The sequence below is a fragment of the Peromyscus leucopus genome, unplaced genomic scaffold, assembly GCF_004664715.2.
Source record: "Peromyscus leucopus breed LL Stock unplaced genomic scaffold, UCI_PerLeu_2.1 scaffold_471, whole genome shotgun sequence".
NCBI classification, from domain to species: domain Eukaryota; kingdom Metazoa; phylum Chordata; class Mammalia; order Rodentia; family Cricetidae; genus Peromyscus; species Peromyscus leucopus.
Genome location: NW_023505367.1, coordinates 190,952 through 206,665, shown reverse-complemented (window position 1 = coordinate 206,665; position 15,714 = coordinate 190,952). Strand labels below are relative to the sequence as shown.

The window sequence follows — 15,714 nt, the reverse complement described above, 5'->3', positions numbered from 1 at the left end:
GTGGGGTCTCAGGGTGCCTTGGTAGATGAGTCGGGAATAGCTGTAGGTTTACTCCTCCCACCTCCACCCTTGGTCACTCAGCAAAGTAGAGTCACCTCACACTCCCCTGGGTGAATCCAGAAACCCCCTCACCTGTTCCTGGCCAGTTTTTGACTCTGGAATCCATTCTCCCAGCAGCCATTGCTCTGCAGCACTCTGATGTGATCAGGATAACGGACTCACTTTTCCATCCGGAGCACTAGTGAGACTTCCGGGGTCCCCCAGGACACCATTGGAATGTCCCATGTGTTCTGCCTGACTCTTCTCCTCCTCCAGTGTCTCTGTCCTGCTTGCACTCTGGGCATTCAAGCAGGAGCACATGATCATACCACAGGCACCCTGGCTTGATGACTGCCCGCTGTGCCCCTTCCCCATGGGGGCACGCCTCAGGGTGGTGGAAGAGTCTTCTGCTACAAATCAGGAGGTTATCACACTGTCCTTGGGGCCTTGTGATGGGAGGAAGCCTGGGGAGACTTCAACAGTGGGGTGGAGGGTTGGTGTTCCCACGGGACTAATGCTGGAGACTTCGTGTATTTCCAGGGAGTGATTTCTACTCTTGCCATTCACAAGGTGTCTGCAGGGCTCTTGGCAGAAATGGAGACAAATTTAACCACCCCTAAAGACCAGGCCAGATCGTGAACACTGTGGGGAACTGCTCTTTCCTGTTATATTCCAAATGATGCTATCATGCAAAAGAAAAGGGGACGGGGTGTAGAAAATAACATCTTTTCAAAACCCATCGATTTTCCCCTTTCTTGCAACTGCCCTTTTGGTGGAATGTTACGGAATCTTAATTTACTATCTATGGGTCATTTATTTCTTTTATTCCTTTTAATTCTATCCTTCATTCCTTTCTAAATTGATCATTAAAAATCAATGTGTTCTTTGTCCTCTGAGGCTGTCTCCCGGATCTGTGACTTCTGAGTCTCGCTCTGTCTTCCCATCTATCTTTGAGGAGGCTTTGAAGGGACTTCCCAGGGACTCCTTGCAGGGCACTGCTCCAGGCTGGGTCCTCTGAAGTTGCTATTCCTGGGAGGAGTGTGACCCCAGGATTTAGGGATGATGCCCAGGAGACATGCAACACCCTCGAACCACTCCAAGGATGACGTCATTGACACTGCTGATCCACAACAGCATTGGAAGGGAAGATTAGAACACAGGGTAGTCCTTAGGGTGGGAAACAATGGAGGAAGGGTGTGAGGAACATTCGGAAGCAACAGCTGGAAGAAATGACCACTTCCTGAACCACTGAGCTTCTTCTAGGACCAACCAGCTGGGGAGAGAAAGTATTGGGGAGAATCCTGCACCACACCGCAACGTCCCTCCTGCAGGTCCTACACTATGGGAAAAGCTGGGAGACCCAGGCTCAGCAGATGTTCTGAGACCCAACTGGCATCTGTGACCCACAGTATGGGCTGCCATGGAGCCCGTGAGAAAAGCATAATCTAGCCCTACACCCAAGACCGGCCTCTCAGAATCTGCATAATCATGTCTTCAGTTGACATCTGTGCCCTTTAAATTTGGGAAACATGGGGCTGCGAAACAGAGCAGATAGCCACTCTCAGGATCCAGAAGGTGATGTGGCCAGCAAGGGCCAGCAGACAGGCGGGGGCTACTCAAAGTGTAGCCTGTAGACCAGTGCTGTCTGCCAACACCTTCAGAGTGACCACACAGAAATGGCGGCCAGTGCAGGCTCTTCCAGCTGACGTAGCTGGGAAGTTCAAACCCATCTGGTGTGCATGGGCAGGGCTGACTCCGTAGAAGTTCCTGGCGTACTGAGAACAGGGAGGAAAGAAGCCTTTCTCACAGAAAGGTTCAGGACGCATGGAGGGTCAGATGGAGGCAGTGGCTGGAAACAGCTGGTCTAGGGTCAGGGAAGGGATGCTGGCTTTGAGGGTGGCGCTGATGGGACACTGTGCAATAGAGAACACGAGGGAGTTCTCATGTTCAAGCTGATGATGGGTCCCCACCCATCTAGCCACACGAGGAGACTCAGCCCACAGAGGTCCCCTGTGCTCCAGGCTCTTCTTCCCCTCAGGGAGCCAAACGTGGGTATTCAGGGCACCTCTGTGGGGCCACCCTCACTTCCTGGGTGCTGCTCTCAGCTTCGGCTCTGACTGCCCTTGGGCCCAGGTAGAGCAACTCAGTGGCTTCTGGGTCAGGAGACTGTGCTGCAACCGCTGACCCTGGACCAGAGCCTTGACAATTCAAAGTCTTCTGCTTCCTTCAAAACATGGCTGTCAGGTCAGGCAAGGCGGAGCAGGCCTGGCATCCCAGCACACAGGAGGAGCAAGGCAGGACCTGAAGTTCAACACACAGGCTACATAATGAGACCTTGTCTCACAACAAAGCAAACAAACAAACCCTAGAGTCTTGAGGCAACCAAGAGAGCTGACTGGGATGGAAGGGGAGTGCACGGACCGATTGTGGCAAAGGAGTACCTCTCTGTTCCTGGAGCTTCACAGTGACACTGAGCTTGCTGCCGCCGATGGGACTATGGCAATTATGAGGGCAAGCCGTGATGGCAGTTCTGCACCGATTGATGAATTTGTCCAGTGGCGGGCCAGAGCCCTAAGCAACAGGTAGTATACGCCTGCTCACCGGATGAGGATCAGAGACGAACCAGAACAGGGTGGAGCCACAACTCAGGAGAACCTGAGGCCCAGGAGGGTGCATGCGTCACATCCAAGGTGTCCGGTCCCACCTGCCACCCATCAGAGTGCAGGTTCCACCAAGGCCCTGTCAGTTCTTCAAAGCGCCGTCTGGGTCTCTTGAGGTAGCTCCCGCCATCCTTTAAAAGGTGAACACGACATAATGTATTTCCCAGGACATTTCTACCCACATCAAAGATGGGTCACCTCATGACATTTACAGCTGTTTTCAAACAAGAGCTTGATGTCCCTTTGCGGGGGGCAGAAGTGGGGAGCGTGTTGTGGCCAGAGGCAGCCAGGGTTGGAAGCTACTGTGTGTGGACAACGGAGGCTTGGAGGCTGAGGTGACACTTGACCTGACAACCTGGGAGCCAAGGCCTAGCCTGCTGGGCCTCAGCGCCATGGTTTTGCTTTTTCCCTCTCTTAACCTTCGTTGAGACGGTGTCTTGCTTTCGAACTCATGATCTCTCTGCCTCAACCTCCCGTGTGGCCATTCTATAAAGAGCTGGTTTCCTCTCACAGAGTCAGTTCTGGAAGATTCTCCAGTGAAGTCCCATATCTGCAGGCTTTGCAGGGCTGTGGCAGAGCTTGTGCCTAAAGGGAGGGTTAAGCCCTGAAGTGGGTCTGGATGAGGGCTTGACCACCCTTCTGCTGTCTTCTGGAGCTGAGTGTCTACTTCCAGCAGGAAAGCACAGGGGCCAAGAGAGGCTCTGGACATCTGGAGACCTGGGACACTGGGGTGGGGGAACTGTGGAGCTCAGTTCATCGGTGACAAGCAGTGTGACCCTGTGTGTGTGACCTCATTTTCCTTATGTGTTTGGTGGGTGCAGGGCAGTCATTGCTGTATTAGTGATAGCAGCCTCCCACATGTGGTCCCCACTATGCTCATAATAGCAAACCATGAATGTGCCTCTGTAGTTGTTTCAAGAACTAAAGCCCAGGACCTGGCACTGTAGGAGAAAGGAAGGAGTGAGAGAGGAAACACAGAGAGAGTGTGAGGCTAGCCCACATGGAGTTTTAAATTCCTAGTGGGTAACTTCCAGCAATAGCCAAGGTGAGACCCCTGAGCTCAGCCAGGGGCTGACACAACCAGCCTACTGTCAGGACTTGATTTTATTTACATATGTGTGTGGTGTACCCTCTTCCTCCCTCATTCCTTCCCTCCCCATTCCCTCTCCCGTGTGTGTGTGTGTGTGTGTGTGTGTGTGTGTGTGTGTGTGTGTGGGCGCGCGCGCGCGCGCGCTTGCCCTGGCCGCATAGATGTTCGCCAATTGCTTTGTGTCTCAGTTGGGAAAGTGGCACCATCATCTCAGGGCCTGGGTAAAGGTTTGTGGGCACAGGGGGAAAGCTGTGTTGAAAGTGGGTGTGTGCTCCTCAGGCCCTGGATGCCTGCAGCTCTGCCTGCCCTCTCATTGCAGCTTTGAGATTTTCTTGTTTCTTTCCAGGATTGAGAAGGGGGATGTGAGCGAAGAGGAAGACTTCCGTCTCGCCTGCCGCCATGAGAGATACCCCACCCGTAAGTGCTTGCTGGGCTGACAGGGAGCTGGGAACCCCTGCACAGGCATCCTCCCCTAGACACACACCACAGACTAAGCTGAGGCTGACAGCTCCAGGCCTGGCCTGACTTCACCAATAGCCTTTGAGATTAGCCCTAGGCTGGATCTACGGAGGTAAGGAGAGGGTGATTTGCTTGGGGGCTTCGAGTGCATTCATTTCATCTGCCTCACTCTGATGGACATATTAGGAAGAATTCAGGGAAGCCATGAGAACAAGTGTCAGCTCCAGCCATCAAAGGGAGCAGAGCTGAGGGCCTTTCTCACATCAGAAAAGAAGGAGCTGCTGAAGATTGCAGGTGAGGCGGTTACATCTCAGTGAGCTACTTTTCTCTGCCTGTTCCATCTCCACACGGGTGTTTTTCAGGCCTCATCCCATGACCCTGCTGACCCCTAACTCCCACTGGCAGGAAGATTAACAGATGAGCAAATAAAACCTCAGAGAGGTACAGTAACTTGCCCCAGGTCACACAGCCTTGCTAGTCAGCATATACCCCCTAGATCTTTTAAGATGCTCGGAGGCTTCCATCTCTACCTGAGTCACTATGCTTGAAGGCCAGGAATGCTGGGAGCTGAGTCTGAAGCCTGAGTCCTCGACCCTCAGTACTTTCCTCATTCACATCATCTGTCTCTATGTATATGTACCTGCCTGTCTATCTATCTATCTATCTATCTATCTATCTATCTATCTATCTATCTATCTATAATCTATCTACCTACCTACCTATCCATCCATCCATCCATCCATCCATCCATCCATCCATCCATCCATCCATCCATAGGGTCACAAGTTGGAATGGGGGTGGGACTCAAGGAAGAGGCAACTCATTGGTTCTAGCAGAGGACATCAAGACAGTGACACAGCCTGTCGTACCTCGTCTGTGACAAGAGCTCTACATGTCATTGGAGGGGACTTCCAGAGTGTGGAACCATGAACTAGCTAGCTGCACTTGCAGGTGTGCCCCATGATCACACACGTGATCGAGCGAGGGCAGGGAGGGAGGAGCCTCGGGGTTGCCCAGAACTTCTGTAGGAGCCTTCAAAGGTGTGTGTGGCTGCCAATGGAAGAGTTTGGTTGGAAGACTTGAGGCTTTGCAGTGTTGAGTCTGGGGCTGTAGGATGGGCATCCCTGAGGTGGAGGCTGGATGGAAGGAGATCACAGACCCCAGCAGGGAGGTGAACTGGACAGCTAGCACTGAGAGACTGCGAGATCATTTGTGGAGAAGGGTCGGTTGCAGGGAGCTGTGCCCCAGGGCTCCGAGGCGTGAGTGGGGAAGGCTTTCTCCATCCTGGTTTCACAGAGCCTCAGTGCCCAAGCATCTCTGTCTGGGTGTCCTCCATCAGGGCCGTTAGTAGAGATGGCTGTGCTCCTGGGTTCCTGGGGACCACCAAGTACAGAGGATGGGTACCCATGGCAAAGCAAGGAAGGAATCAGTTTACCTGAAGAGGCTGTTTCTATGATGCATGAAAGGCATTCACTTGTTCCTTTACACATTCATTCATTTACTCTTATTTGTTTATTTATTTATTTATTTATTTATTTATTATTTTTTGTTTTTTTGAGGCAGGTTTCTCTGTGTAGCTTTGAGCCTTTCCTGGAACTCACTTGTAGCCCAGGCTGGCCTTGAACTCACAAAGATCTGCCTGGCTCTGCCTCCCGAGTGCTGGGATTAAAGGTGTGTGCCACACACCCCCAGCTACTCTCTTATTTATTCATTCACTCATTCATATACTACTCATGGGCTTCTGTGGGCTCCAGAAATGGAGACAAGCAAGGCCAACTGTGGGACCTTAAGTTTTGTTTTGGTTGGTTTTTTTGGAGACAGGATTTCTCTGGATCTCACTCTGTAGCCCAGGCTGGCCTCGAACTCAGAAATCCGCCTGGCTCTGGCTCTGCCTCCTGAGTGCTGGGATTAAAGGAGTGCGCTACCACTGCTGCCCAGCCTCATTAACAAGTTTTCACACCTGTAGGACAGCAAGACCCATGCTGTGACGGCATAGTGTGGCAAGAGTGGGGTCCCTGCTGATGTCACCCGTGACATCAGAGTATGGCATCTTATCTAGGGTACAGCACAGGGCTAGAGAGGATGATCTCTCTCACTCACTGAGTCAGTTCAACCTCATGGCACACAGGATAAGGAATCCTAGGAGGCCAAAAAATAGCTCTAGCCAGGCATGGTGGAACATTCCTGTCATCCCAGTCTTCATAGGCCAAGGCAGAAAGGTCTTAAGTTCAAAAGCCAGCCTAGACGGCATAGTGAGACCCTGTCTCAGCAAACCAAAGACTGGGCTTATCCAACATCATCATATCAGGCAGTATCAGAGGACATGCAGGCTCAGTAGTGTGGAGGAGCTGTCTGTGTGGACCCGTCTCCCCAGGCTGGGTCCTGAGGATGGGGGCCCAGCAAGAGTAGAGTGCTAACAGGCTAGAGAAGCAGCCAGTCCCCAGAACCCGGCCTCTTAGCGACTGTGGGTTGCTGCCCAGAAAATATTTTGGAACCGCCTGGGCGAGTTTTGCAATATTTCCTTCTGAAGCAGCTGCTCAGATCCTGCCGGGACAGCTTGCCGGCAGGAGGCATGGGGAGGAGGTGTCAGGGAGCCACATTATTAACCACTTGCTGTGTGCGCTCTGCAAAGCTCCTGCCTGCTAGCTCTTCGAGGGTTGATCCAGAGGACGTGAGAAGGGAGAATTGCCAGGCAACTTTGCTGAGCAGAGACCTCACTCCATCCGGTTTGTGATGAACCCCAGCCTGGCATGGTTACTGTGGGCTCCAGCTCCTACCCCAGGGCCCCCACCTCATCACCTTCCTCTCTGCCTCCCCCCTTGCCGCTTGAGGCAGCAGCTACACATGCTAAACCCGTCCCTTCTTGAGGCCTTGGTAATTGATACCTGTGCTCTCCCTCTAAAGCTCTGTGTGGCTCACTTTGCCTCGTGGTCTGTGGACTAGTTTCCCAGGTGCTCTCCCATCCCACGCTCTTTTCTTCCCAGCACTTGTCCTTCTCTGACTTAACATTTTATTATGCACGTGCTCCCATTTCTTGCATCTCTCCGAGAAACACCTTGTCTGTGTCTAGAGCCCAAGTACCCAGATCGGTGAGTAGCATACAGTCGGTGCTCACTCGCTGCCTCTGCACCTCTGCCTGTCTCCCACCACTTCCTCCAGAGCAGCTAATCTAACATGAAGAGTTATATAAACTTTCTTTCCATTCTCCTAACTACTGCCAAAGTTGCTGCTTTTTCCTCGGTCCTTCCATGATACAGATTCTGCCACCTTTCTTTTTTTTCCGCTCCTGGGAGAGGCTGCCTTTGAAACCTGCCTTTGGGGCTTGGCAGTACCACCAGCTAGCTCAGGAGCACATCAGGTGTGACATTGGATGGAAGCGATGCTGCCATCGGATCTGGGCATCTGCATCGTCCTCTGGGGCGATTGGGGTTTTCAGCTCATGGCTCCTGTCAAGTCCGATGCCTGGGACAAGCTTTTGACTTGTCAGGTGTGTCTGTAAGGCAGGGCTCTGCCAGAGCTCGTTGCTCTCTGAGCACAGAGGCAGCTTGTGGGAACTCTGTCTAGATGGGCTTCGGCTACAGCTGCCCTCAGAACAGCAGAGCGAATTTTAAGGAAGACTTTTTGTGGGCCCAGAGCAACTTGGCATTTTGATTAGATCAAAATCAAATTCAATAGAACACTTCCAGAGTCGCTGCCGTTATTAAAATGGAATCAGACCAGATCATATTTTCAAAATAAATATCAAGGCCAATTTGCTGGGCACAGACGGGCATGCAGCCTGAGGACATTTGAGACCTGCCATCTGGAGGTCAGGGGTCCAGCTGGTATCACGCTGGGGTGGAGAGTTGAATAAAGAGTGATCTGGGGGCTGGAGAGATGGCCCAGCAGTTAAGAGCACTGGCTGTTCTTCCAAAGGTCAATTCCCAGCAACCACATGGTGGCTCACAACCATCTATAATGAGATCTGATACCCTCTTCTGGCCTGCAGGCAAAACATGCAGGCAGAACACTGTATACATAATAAATAAATAAATCTTAAAAAAAAATAAAAATAAAAAAAAGAGTGATCTGGTTCAAGCTGGGTTTCTGCATTTTGTTTTGAGGCAGAATCTCACGATGTAGCCCAGGCTAGCCTCAAACTAGAGATCTTCCTGCCTCCACCACCTGGACTGAGATGACAGGTGTGTGGGTGTGCTCCCGCCATAAGTCTTACCTGTGCCTCTGGGGTCCACTGTGACAGATCCAGTTCAGGGCAGTTCTTGTTTGCAGCAGCCTGCCTTGGTCACAAGCTGGCTACTCAGCAGCCTGAAGGTGGAGATTGCTGCCTCTAGGAACAATCTCCTTCACCCATCTTCATGAGACATGAGCCTGAAGTTGTCTCTCCCAGCTCTGGACCCCACCCTCCCCTGGGTCCTTTCCATGGCACAACACTCCCCGGGCCTCTTTCCTCTTGCCTGCTGCTCACTCCCTCTCTCTGGCCCCCTAGCTAACTTGCTCATTTCCACTCTCTCCCCACCAGAGTGTGGAGATTGCCAGCACAGGACCCTGTTGCTGTACCCACAGTGGTAGTGCATTGTATCCACACAGTAGTCTTCTTGCAGTTCTGGTAGTGACTTACCCTACTTGGTCCCTGCGAATCAGAAGCATTCTGTCTTGCAGCAAAGGAACTTGGCTCTAGGGACTGTCACTTGGCCCAGGTCACAGGCCTGACAAACTCTAAACTCTATCCAATGCTGATGCTTTTTTATTTGTCTGGTTTTTGGTCGAGGCAACAGTATTCTAGTCATGCCTGCTGCTAAGAAGCTCTTTGGGACTCTTATTAAAACACAGGTTGCTGCAGGGCAAGGTAGCCCTTGCCTGTAAGCCAAGTATAGCTAAGGCAGAAGGTTTACAAGTTCGAGGCCAGTCTGGGTGACATAGTGTTTTACTATGTCTCAGAAGCCGAGCAAACAGAACAATCTGTTACGTTTCCCTGGAGAGTCCGTTCCTTGTTTGAGATGTGTGGATCCATACTTGTAAAGCATGGTATGTCTTATGACAGACTCCTGAAGCCTCAGAGACCGGATGAGTGGCCTAGCACCTGGTCCAGTCACCCCTTCTCTCTGTTGCCGTGTGTTGCTTGACTTCCCCCAGTGACGAGATGCGGGGCACTCACACCTTCTAAAAGCTTCCCAGCCTGCCGAGAATCTATTTTCCACCTTGTTACTTCTGCCTGAAGTGATCTGTCCCTGCCCTCCAACAGGGCAGTAAACAAATTGCAGCAGAATCTGGAGCTCTTGTAAAATCCAGTCACAGTGTCTGGAATGTCCAGACTACCCAGTGTCCCCTCATGGAGAGCTGTGCATATCTCCATGTGCTGTGAGAGCAGAAGGAAGACATGTTAGGTTTCCATTTCTGCAACAAAACACCTTACGGAAGCAGCCTGAAGGAGGAAGGCTGATCTGGCTCACGGTTTCCGAGGTGTCAATGCATGTTCGCTTGACTCTGTTGCTGTGAGCCTGGGTGAGGCAGGACATCATGGTTAGACCGGCACAGGGGAGAAAAGTTGTTCCTTTCCGTGACCAGAAAGTAGAAATAGTACAGGCTCACCCCAGTGACCCACTTTCTTCAAGCAGGCTCCACCTTCCCCAAGTTTACCCTTCCTAATAGTCTATGCAGATTTTAATTCATCAGTGAATTAACTGGATGTGTTAGTTCGGAGCCCTGGTCTAATGGTCCTGGAAACACACCCACAGGCACCCTGATCTCCTAGCATCTCTCAGTCCAGTGCATGACAATCAAGATTTCATGGTGCTTGGAGTCCAGGTTTAGGTGAGACTGCTCAAGTTCAAACCCCAGTGCTGACACCTGGACCAATTACTTCCCCAGGGGAACCTTGGTCCCTCAGCTATGAATGGTTACAGCAACAGCCAGTACCTCCCTTACAGGGTGTAGATCATAAGAGCTGGTTCCAGATGACAGGACAGCTCTCATACCCATGCCTGTCTCTGTCCCTCCCTGTGAGCTTCTGGAAGCAGGGATGGTTTCTCATATGTGTGATTCAGCAGCCTGTCTGACTGGGGACATGCTTAATGAAAGATCCAAGGAATTGGTGGTTCTGGGACGATGCACCAAATAGACTCAGCCTGATCCCAGTGTGAGAAGAGACCAGGGTCCGTGATGTTCAGAGCACAGGGCCCCAGCAAAGCGGGCTGAACGCCCTTCACAGACCATGGCTCCCCTCTCTCACATGGCTCCATGAAAGCCTGTTCTTTGTCCTGACCCTTAGTCATTCAACAGACCTGTGCCATCAGCATGGGGCCAGTGGCTGGGAGCCCTCTCTGCATGCCAGCAGAGCTGGCCTTTGTCCTGCTCTGACATGCAGCCTAAAAGAAGAGACAAGGAGGAAATGGGGACCGATATTGTCAATGCCATAGTGCATCTGAAGCCTCCTCATGGTAGAGGTATATGGAGAGTCAGGAACACACTGATGCTGGGTCATTTAGAGCATGACAGTGTCTCTAGCTGCTGGGTCACCAAAGCCAGGTGCCTTGACATTAGCCTTAATTCCTTTCTCCATCGCCCCCTATGTATTCTGTCTTTCTCTCTCTCTCTTTCCATCTTTCTCTTTCCTTTACAAGGATCTCATGTAGCCTGGGATGGCCTCAAACTCTCTATGCAGCCAGGATGTCCTTGAACTTCTGATCCTCCTGCTTCTACCTCCAGAGAGATGGAATTATAGATGTGTGTCGCCATATCCAGTGGACAAGGTGTTGGGGGTTGAACTCAGCAAGCACTCTGCCAACTGAGCCCCATCCTCAGCCCTGCTGGGGGCTGATGTTGTTTGAGGTACCAGAGACTAGAGTGGGACCTTGAGCCTAGAAGGTGGGTTTCAGAACCGTGGATGGTGAGGGTTGCACACTCTAGCCACCCCCCACTGCCACACACACACACACACACACACACACACACACACACACACACAGCGGCCCGCCCTCCCAAAGGCCCCAGTCCTCCCCTAATTCAGGCAACTGAGATCCACTACATCAACCACTGGCTCACCTTTGCAGTCTCCTACCCTCCTTTTACCAGTTACAAAGTGATTCTGGGTCAAGAGAATCAGTTCCCTGTGGAGCACCCCAATTTTTCCTTGAAACACATTTACAGCAGCATTGATATTCTTGGTCTTGAAGGGTCTCACACCCTGATGAACCCATTCCGTAATAGCAGGTGTAGGCTAATCCCTTGAACTGGTGCTGGGGCAGGCCAATAGACCTTTGTGCCCTCGGGAAAGATAAAAATAGGGTGTGGCATGGAGAGATTGTGTGCTTAGGCTGGAGCAGGCCAGATGATGTGTGTGTTCATGTTTTGATATCAATTTAAAAGAAAGGGTTCGGGTGTGATGGAGCAGGAGGTTGTGGCGGGAGAGTCATAAAGCTGAGGCTAGCCTCTCAACACAGTGAGACCGTGTCTCAGAAACAAATGAACAATAACAAAGAAAATAAAAAGTAATGAGTATCATGTTTCCAGAGCCTTGTACACGTCAAAGACTCTGTTAAGCTTAGGTGGGTTAGGGTCTAAGGGGAAATTAAAACTCCATGCTACCAACCCTCCCGGGGGGCCTAAGCCAATTTCTTTCCAACTGTAAACCTATGTTTCCCCATCTGAGAAGAGAAACCAGTCCTATCGAATACTTGAACTTCGTTATCTGCACACCGTCCGGAGACCAGGGACTGAAGGGCTTCAGTGCAGGGACCCGCTGGGCCTTCTCCACTGCTCTGTCTCATCCCACATCTATCTGCTCAGGCTCAGAGAGGTGAAGCTGCCTGTCAAAAGCCACACAGCTTTTAAAATGTGCTTGGGAGCCAGACAGTGGTGGCACACACCTTGATCCCAGCACTCAGGAGGCAAGGCAGGGAGATCTCTGTGTGTTCGAGGCCGGCCTGGTCTACAGAGTGAGTTCAGGGCAGCCAGGACTACATAGAGAAACCCTGTCTGGAAAAACCAAAGTGGGGGATGGGGCCAAGAGTGACTCAGTTGGCAAAGCACTTGCCATATCATAAGACCCAAGACAGATGCCCCGTACTCTTGAAAAAAAGGCAGGCAGGTTGGGGGGTGTGCTTGCGAACCCAGCACTGGGGGCAGGGGAGAGAGGCAAAGCTCTGGACTCACTGGATGTCAGTCTGGAACTGGTGAGCTCCAGCTCTGTGAAAGACTGTCTCAAAAGTGGCAGAGTGAGTAAGTGAGGCAAGATACTTGACCTTCAACTCTGGCATCCACAAAAATGAGGGTGAATGCATGCGCACCCCCACATAAACACAAACACACACAATATATACATTTTCAAACATGTGCACACACACACATGAACACACACATACACACATTCGAGCATATGCACCCACACATTAACACACACATTCACACATGCACATTTGGCTTGTGCACCCATCCATACCTGCACCCCCTCTACACATGAATACATATGCACCTGTACCCTCACACAGCACACATGATTGAGCATGTGCACACACACATACATGCACATTTGAACATGTTCACCTACAACTAAACACGCACACACATACACACATGTCATGTAGCTTGAGTCTGATAGAGCGTGGATTTGAACCTTTGACCATCAGACCTAAGTATAGTTTTATCCCCTTAGCCCGCATCAGAGGAGGGGCTGGACAGAGAACTGCTGTATCTCACACACACATGTCAGATAGCATGGCGGAGGAGAGCACCCCCAAACTTAGAAGCCCCCACTCCCTCTTCTTGGCTTCATTCTTAAGAAAATGTCAGCTTAGGACTGTTTGGACCAGGCCAAAGGCCAGCGGGTTATGGGCTCCCATCTGGGCATATAGATGGCCCCACCCCAGGTAAGATGCACTGAAGGGCAGGGGTGGGGTGGGAGCAGGAACAGGGAGGGGCCTTCACCCAGGGCCCTTCAGTGTTTCCCAGGAGAGAGAGTACAGGAAAGACCAGATGGGGTGGGATAGAGTGTCCAGTGACGCACCAGAGGCATTTCCAGCTGGAGGACAGGGCGTGGGAAATGACAGGACAAAGACAGGCTAGAAAACAGCCAGGCAGCACAGACAGCCCCCCTTGGTCAAGTCAGGCTTTGTGGCCCATAGTATCACTGAAAATATTTTAAACATGCTAATTGTCATTCATTTAAAGACAGATAGTTTTATTTTTGAAGTCAGAAATTTCAGTGTCTCTGAACCTTCTGGAAGATCTGAACCCAGATCTCCTGTGGGGATATTGGCTGGAGTGCAGCAGGCTGCTTCTCTCCCCATCACCCACTTGTGACAGGGTCTTGGGTCTAGAAGCAGAGCTGAGCTGGGATTCCCAAATCCCAGCACAAGCCTTCTGGCTGATGATGCCCTCAAAGTGAAGCGACCAGGAGAGAAGGAGAGAAGGGAGGTCGGGGGGAGGGCTTTGCAGGGCTGATGAGACATAACATCAATGGCTCTGGGCCCTGAGCACCTCCTGGAAGGCGAGAGAAAGAGGGGAGCTCCAGTCCATTGTGGGTGACCACACAGAGTGAGGGGTCAGAAAGCCTCATTTTACCTCTAGGAGTGAGGTGGGTTCGGCCTGCTCTTCCTTAAAAACCACACAACCACTTCCTCCGTTCCCATTTGCCATTCTGCCTGCTAGCTCCCGTGAGAGCAGCTACAGTCATTTTTAATACTCATTGAGAAAAACAGTCCAACCTTTCTATGCACCAAATATTGCTTCTCATTAAAAGAGAGAGGAAAAAAACAAACAAACAAACAAACAAAAAACCCAAACACCTTTATGTTGGCAACAAGCTCATCCAAAGACTGCAACTGTTTCGTTAGCTGGGGCCAAAACAAATGTTCCTTCCCCAAGGCCAAATGATTCCAGAATGTTTGCAAAATGTTTTTCACTCCTTTAAAAACACAGCAAAATGTACAAAACACTAACATTAAGGAATATTAAAAACAGAAGGGAGGAAAGGCAAAAGAACAAAATGAGAACCTCCTCGTGCCCCTCCCAACTGCTGCATCCAGAGAGCAGCTCTTCATGGCCAGTGCCAGGGATGGAGGGCAGTGAGCTCTCTGTCCTGAGAGGTATGCAAGTATCAGAGGTATGCAAGTATCTGCCCAGACTTTCATCCTGATGGGTGCTCCCCAAGAGCCGTCTGACCCTGAAGGATGCCTGCTGTGCTGGAGCTCAGGGTGGAAAGCACAGCGATTCTTGATGGAGATGGCTGGAATCAGGGAGCACCGACCTGCTAGCTCCGTATGGCTGCCTCACTGACCCAGCTGCTGGTCTGTGGTGCGTCTCTGCCCTCTCTTAGATAATATGGGGACAGCATGTTGGCCTGATAGGCAGGGGAGGATGTCAGGGCAAGCCCCCTATAAGGGCCAGTTTGAGCTTGGTCTGGAGGACTCCACTGGACAGCAGGTGCCAGGTCACTTACAGTGGTCCTCAACAAGTGACAGGGATGCTTGTGCATATCAGAGAAACTTTGAAGAGGCCCTGAGGGAAGATGTGGTAGGTCCAAGAACTAATCTAGCACAGGGGAGAGCGTTAGGATGAGGAGGGGCCTTATGTCCTTCAGCTTGCCAGGTCTCTAAAAGCAGAGCAGTGGCGGGTGTTGGTGGGGACAGTGTACTCGGGGTCAACTTGGGCTTACCGATGCATACTCACTGTTGGGTGGGCATAAAATCTAGGGGTGTGGAGTCACCCACCCCTAATGCCTTCTGGCCCATGTTCCTTCTGAGTTCCTCCAGGCTCATGAGGAGCGTGACAATGAGGTTGGGTGGGAAGGTGTGAGATGTACGGCAAAGGCTGGAATGGATGGATGGATGGATGGGTGGGTGGATAGATGGATGGGTGGAGGATGGATGGGTGAATGGATGGATGTGTGGGTGGATGGATGGATAAATGGATGGACGGGTGATGGATGGATGGATGGATGGATGGGTGGATGGATGGATGGATGGATGGATGTGTGGGTGGATGGATGGATAGATAGATGGGTGGATGGATGTGTGGGTGGATGGATGGATGGATGGTGGATGGATGGGTGGGTGGTGGATGGATGGATGGATGGATGGATGGGTGGATGGATGTGTGGGTGGATGATGGATGGATGGATGGATGGATGTGATGGGTGGATGGATGATGGAGATGTGGATGGATGGATGGATGGGTGGATGGATGGGTGGATGGATTGTGGGTGATGGATGTGTGGGTGGGTGGATGGATGGATGGATGGATGTGTGGATGGATGGATGGATGGGTGGGTGGATGGATGGATGTGTGGGTGGATGGATGGATGGATGTGTGGGTGGATGGATGTGTGGGTGGGTGGATGGATGGATGGATGTGTGGGTGATGATGGATGGGTGGGTGATGGATGGATGGGTGGGTGGATGGATGGGTGGGTGGTGGGTAGTAAGTGAGGAGGAGGACTCAGTGAATCTGCTGGGTTGAAGGGAAGGTTTG

At 51.5% G+C, this 15,714-nt stretch overlaps 1 pseudogene; it reads left to right on the top strand.

Moving 5' to 3' along the window:
• The window catches only part of LOC114700319, a 53,767-nt pseudogene that overhangs the window by 30,411 nt on the left and 7,642 nt on the right, over window positions 1-15,714 (top strand).